The sequence below is a fragment of the Triticum dicoccoides genome, chromosome 6B, assembly GCF_002162155.2.
Source record: "Triticum dicoccoides isolate Atlit2015 ecotype Zavitan chromosome 6B, WEW_v2.0, whole genome shotgun sequence".
Classification (NCBI taxonomy): domain Eukaryota; kingdom Viridiplantae; phylum Streptophyta; class Magnoliopsida; order Poales; family Poaceae; genus Triticum; species Triticum dicoccoides.
The window spans coordinates 565016687-565023341 of record NC_041391.1 but is presented as its reverse complement, the minus strand read 5'-3'; positions in this window follow the sequence as shown (position 1 = coordinate 565023341).

Sequence of the window (6655 nt, the reverse complement as noted above, 5' to 3'; positions counted from 1 at the left end):
CCGGTTGGGAGCAGAGGAGGAGAAGGGCCGGCCCAAGGGACGAAGTTGACCAGTCCACGCACGCTGGGACGGGGTCAACACGGGCGAGCGGGGCAGAGGCATCGCCCTCCTCTGCCTGAACCGAAGGACACCGGTGGCTGGAGGGGCTTGGCACGGCGGGACTTGAAGGGGAGCGGCGGCGGGCTGCAGGGAAGGCCCAACGAGTTGGAGACGGGGCGGATCCGGCTGGCCGGCGTCGAGGTCCGCATGGGGTCGAGGAGGAGGCATCGGGCATGGAACGCGGGCGACTGCTCGCTAGCCTTAGCGCGGGCGAGCAGAGGGACTCGGCGTCGAGGGACGAAGGGGCTGGACGGGCCCGAGGCTCTTCGGCGCGGATCGGCCGGGAACCACGGCGGCTCAAAGAGCGGGAGCTACGGGAGGCCATCCATGGCGGCGCTGCAAAGACAACAGAGAGAGAGAGAGAGCAGCGTGAGAGAGAGAAAATAGAAGCAGGAGGGGAAAGGGAGCAGGGCTGTCGGGGCACTCATCTTCGGCAAGGGCCCGGGGGATGCCTGCGAGGGTTGGTGACGAGATGCTCCAGTCGGCTCCTTGCAGGAGCAAGGCGACGGAGGTGGAGCGGGGTGCGGGAGAAGGGGCTTGATCTCCTGACGCTTGATGAAGACGGCGCGGAGGCCCTCGCGCCGGAGAGGTTGTGCTGTGGTGGTTGGCTCGCTAGGGAAATCGAGGGAGAGTGGGTGGATTTTTGGATTGGGAGGGGATCCCTAGGAAGAGGGGACTGGAGGAGTGGCGGCGGCGCGATGGGATCGATGGGACAAGGCTCCTAGGATTAGGGTTGGTCTGCTTAAATAGCAAAAGAATTTTAGGAAGGGGCTAGAATGACCCTCAGATCATAATCGGACGACTGAGGAAAAATAGGTTAGGACGTCCAATTAAGAAAACGGAGATGTTTTATAGATGTTTGGGGATGATCCAGGTCCATCGGCAATGACAGCCCGGTTCGGGTTCAGGGGTAGGTTCGAACACGGTTGCGAAGGGGTGTGAGAGAGGTCGACAAGAGAAGGGGCCTAACGAAAGGTCAACGGAGAGAAAGCGAAGAGCGACAATTACAAACGACTACGAGTTTTGAAAACAAAGACGGCAACGGAGTGCCGATGCAATGCAAATGATGACATGATGCAATGCAACAAAAAAAAATCAGCCAGCGAAACTCAGAATAGCTAGAAGTCTTCTGGAGCGTTGGTCTCGGGGCGTCACAACCGCCAAAGCGGTAGCACCGCTCGCGAGGAGCGGTAGTACCGCTGAGAGCAGATCTGCCGAGTTGAAGAATGGGTACAGCCCTACTTTGAATCTAGATGCAATATTCCTACTTCTAACTACGCACAAGAAAAGGAGGAGTTTATAAGGATCTCTCCCACCAATCATTTGGTCAAAAATGCGGGAGTACAAGCAATGCCCTAGAGGAAGGATTCAACAAAAGGAAACCTAAGAACAAGAGGAAACAGGGCATTACCGGTATCCATGGAGGAGATCGGAAGGGAGGCGACCTCCATGGAGTGGATCCGATGAAGGGCGACCGATCCAGAACACCTGAGGGCGCTCCAGGGCAATGGGCGGAGCAACCGGCAGCTAGGGTTCAGATGAGGGACGGGGCGCGAAGGGGAAATAGAATACTCCTTCAGCCCGCGCCCTTTATATATGCGCTCAAATGTCAGCCAGTGGTACCACCCTGAAGAGCGGTAGTACCGCTCCTGTAGCTAGCCGATGTTTGAGGGCAGTACTTCCGCGCCAGAAGCAGCGGTAGTACCGCTTCCAAATACCGGTACTACCATCCAGTGGTACAGGTACAAACAAGAGCGGTAGAACCGCTCGTGCAAGACCGGAAGTACCGCTGGGACTACACAACTGAGTGGAAGAGCGGTAGAACTTCTCTGACCGCCGGTTGTACTGCCAAGTTGCATCAGCCCATGCACAAAAGGATCAAACTTGTGTACATTTGGAAAAGATGGCTTGAGATGAGAAGTCTTAGGATGGAAGCAAGACACTATATTATGATGATGAAGCCCCCAAGAGTGCAAGAAGCAAACAATAAAATCCACTTCTTGGAGAATTCAAGCATCTAGGAGAACCGAAGGAGCAAGGCAAAAGGAAACACACAACAAATAAAACACCCTTGCACAAGGGCGGTGGCCGGAGCCACCTATGTTTGAGTCAAATGGTATGGCACCGCGAAGAATTATCCTTGGGCCCATGACCAAAACTCGTCTTTAAAGCACAAGTACCATCAAAAATGGCTAATGTGAAAGACTTGATCAATTTATGCATAATGGGGGGAGGGGGAGTTCATTGAGAGAACAACACTCCCCTTATGTCCATGCCTACACCTAAACAAGACATCATGATGAGTATGGTGGGGTGTGTAAAGGTTCAAGCCACATTGCTCAAATCAATGATATTTAGCTCATGCCTTATCTCACGAAATCTTGCTTCATCCAAGGGCTTCGTGAAAATATTTGCAAGGTTATCATGAGTGTTGACATACTTGAGCTTGATCTCCCCTCGCCTAATGTGATCCCGGATGAAGTGATATCGAATCTCAATATGCTTCGTCTTGAAGTGTTGCACCGGGTTGAGAAAGATCTTGATGGCACTTTCATTATCACACCAAAGAGGCACTTCGTCACAAATGACACCGTAATCCTTCAAAGTTTACCTCATCCATCGAAGTTGAGCACAACAACTACCGGCATGCACATACTCCGCTTAGGTGGACGAGAGAGACACACAACTTTGCTTCTTAGAAGACCAACTCACCAAAGAGCAACCAAGAAATTGGCACCCTCCGGAGGTGGACTTCCTATCCACTCTGTCTCCCGCCCAATCTGAGTCTGAATAGTCCAAAAGGTTGAAGTTGGCTCCTCTTGGGTACCACAATCCAAAGTTTGGGGTATGAGCCAAATATCGAAAGATTCGCTTGACCGCCATGTAGTGGCTTTCCTTAGGTGCGGCTTGAAACCGTGCACAAATTCCCACACTCAACATGATACCCGGTCTAGATGCACAAAGGTAAAGCAGGGAGCCAATCATGGAGCGATATACCTTTTGATCCACTGCTTTACCATTGGGATCTATGTCAAGTTGGCATTTGACGGGCATTGGAGTGGAAGGCGGCTTGACATCACTTAGCTTGAATATCCTGAGCATGTCTTGAGTGTATTTGGCTTGGTTGATGAAGGTTCCTTCTCTTCTTTGCTTGATTTCGAACCCGAGAAAGAACTTCAACTCTCCCATCATGGACATCTTGAACTTTGAGGTCATGAGAGCGGCAAATTCCTCATTGAAAGCTTTGTTAGGGGAACCAAAGATAATATCATCAACATATAGTTGGCATACAAACAACTCCCCTTTGACCTTCTTAGTAAAAAGAGTGGGGTCGATTTTCCCAATTTCAAACCCACGATCTTGCAACAACTCGGTAAGATTCTCATACCACACACGTGGGGCTTGTTTAAGGCAATAGAGTGCCTTGTCGAGTTGGTACACATGATCGGGGAAATAGGGATCCTCGAACCCCCGGGGTTGTTTGACATACACCAACTCATTAATAGGACCATTAAGAAAAGCACTTTTCACATCCATTTGTTGCAGCTTGAAGTTATGATGAGAAGCATAAGCAATCAACAAACGAATAGATTCAAGGTGAGCAACAGGAGCAAAGGTTTCACTGTAGTCGATACCCTCGACTTGGGAGTAGCCTTGTGCTACCAAACGAGCCTTGTTGTGAACAATAATCCTGTGAGCATCTTGCTTGTTCTTGAATATCCACTTAGTTCCAATGAAATTATGGTCCCCCGATGGCCTTGGCACCAATCTCCACACCTTGTTGTGCTCAAAGTTGTTCTTGTTAGGGAAGAACTTGGCTTTGTCTTTTCGGATGAGCTTGCCACCATTGTCTTCCTGCTTCTCGTAAGGGCACTCCGCAACAAAGTGGCTCACATTGCCACAATTATAACATGTTCTCACACGTTGCTTGTCCTTGAAGCCACTTGAGTTGTTCTTGTTGAAATTGGGCCTTGAGTTCTTCTTGCTCCAAAACTGCCTTGACGCGAGAGCCATGTGCTCATGATAATCATATTTCATGTCTTCGGGGTTGCTCTCCTCATCTTCTTCTTCATCCTCCTCTTCCACACTAGCCTTGGCCTTCAAGGCAAGGTTGGGCTTCTTTGCTCTTTGAGAACGCAACACCGCATTATCGGCGGTCTTGTCCAAGATCCTCATCGCCACAAACTCATCCAACACTTCACTTGAGGTCAAGGTGTGGAAGTCCGGCCTTTGACGGATGACGGAGGACATGGCCTTGTGGTAAGGCATCATGGCCTTGAGGAACTTGCGCTTGATCCAATTGCCATCCGTATCCTTGCTCCCATGATCTCAGAGTGAGACCGCGAGAGTAGTTAATCTCCGGTAAAGCTCGCGGGGTTCTTCATCTTCATTCATTGCAAACTCATCGGCTTCATCTTGCACCACTTCATAGTTGGAGCATTGAATGCTTGTGCTTCCCTTGTAAATGGAAACAACATGGTGCCATGCTTCCTTGGCCACGGTGAATGGTCGGAGATGCGCAATATCTTCAGATGGAATTGCATCTTGGATGATGAAGAGAGCATTCTCGTTGAATTGATGGTCCGCGGCTTCTCTAGGGGTGAAGTTGCTTGGGTCATGCGGATAGAGACCTTGCTCAATGATTCTCCAAAGATTTGTATTAACAGGATTTAAATGATGTTTAAAGCGATAGACCCAAGAGTCAAAATCCTCATTTTTCACAATTTTAGGAGGAGGACCAACATGATTCAAATGAGTGGAGGGAACCGGTCCTCCATAAGAAAGTGGAGGTTCAACATGGGCAAAGATGCCACTACCATTTTTACCACTAGATAAAGGAGTTTTTTCACTAGTAGCTTCCCCTTTGTTGGAGTTAGCATCCGTCACCTTGTTAGCGGGATCACCCACTTTCATAGGTGCGGTGGATAATTTAAGCCCTTCTAAGAACTTGTTAAACATGCTTTCAACCTCGGTCGTCATGGAGGTTTTCAATGTGTCCAAAGCCACATTGAATTCCTCATGAGAGACCGCAGTTCCCCCATCGGCCATAGACGAGACCAGATTCACACCAGAGTGCTCCTCCCCACCGTCTACGGTGTCAACCATACTCCTCGGACGGCAAAGTCCTTAATAAAGACACGAGGCTCTAATACCAATTGAAAGGATCGATATAGTTGACTAGAGGGGGGGTGAATATGCAACTAATAATTTTTAGCTTTTCTTTGCCAAATTAAACTTTGTATCAAAGTAGGTTGTCTAGATATGCAACTAGGTGAACAACATGTATGATGCAACAACAATAAGCACACAAGCAAGCAAAGGATATAACACAATATAGTTTGCACAAGTAAAGGAGAGAGATAACCAAAAGAGGAACCGGTGGAGATGAGGATGTGTTACCGAAGTTCCTTCCCTTTGAGGGGAAGTACGTCTCCGTTGGAGCGGTGTGGAGGCACAATGCTCCCCAAGAAGCCACTAGGGCCACCGTATTCTCCTCACGCCCTCACACAATGCGAGATGCCGTGATTCCACTATTGGTGCCCTTGAAGGCGACAACCGGACCTTTACAAACAAGGTTGGGGCTCTCTCCACAACTTAATTGGAGGCTCCCAACGAAACCCCGGAGCTTCACCGCAATGGAATGTGGCTCCGAAGTGACCTCTTCCGACTAGGGCGCCCAAGCACCTAAGAGTAACAAAATCCACACAAGAAAGTATGGGGGAATCAAGTTTCCTTTGGTGAGAGTGTAGATCTAGGTCTCCTCCTTCAATCCCTAGCAAATCAACAAGTTTGAGTGGCTAGAGAGAGAGATCAGGCAAGAAAGCTTCAAGGGCATTAATGGAGGAGAGAGAGATAGGCAAGAGATAGGTGGGAGGTGGGAGAAGCACCTCCTTAAACAGGGTCCCCTCATATCCAACCGTTATGCGCAGAAACCCATAGGAGCGGTACTTCCGGTGGAGCAACCGGTAGTGCCGGTATATCGAAACAAACCGGAACTATCATTCCACCACTGCTCGGCCACTTCTTCACAACGGAAGTTTGTCACCCTGGACCGGTAGTTGGAGCGGTGGTTGGACCGGAGCTACCGCTGGACCAGCAATTCCTGGGCGGTGGAGTTCCAGGCGGTACTACTGCCCTGAACACCGGTAGTACCGGTTTGTTAAGACAAACCGGAACTTCCATTCCATCACCGGTCTACCACCGTACCCGGTACAGAAGGGTGTCACCCTTGAGCGGTACTTGGAGTTGTGGTTTGACCGAAACTGCATCCAGCGGTACAACCGCTCAAGAGAGCGGTACTACCGCCATGAGCAAAACTGCAGTCACAGAGGACTTTGGGAACTTCTCTCTCCTCGAACGGAGGGTATACGGTGGGTGCAAAGAACGTGTACGCGTAGTGATTCACCCAATACCTTCCAATGAGGATTCCCTCTAACAAGTACGGATATCCTCCGACCAAAGGAATAAAAACGTCGGAAACTCCGTCTTCGATCTTTTCCGCATAGAGGGAAGGCCTAACTGTCTTGCACCACATAGTGTGTACCTGAGGAAACTG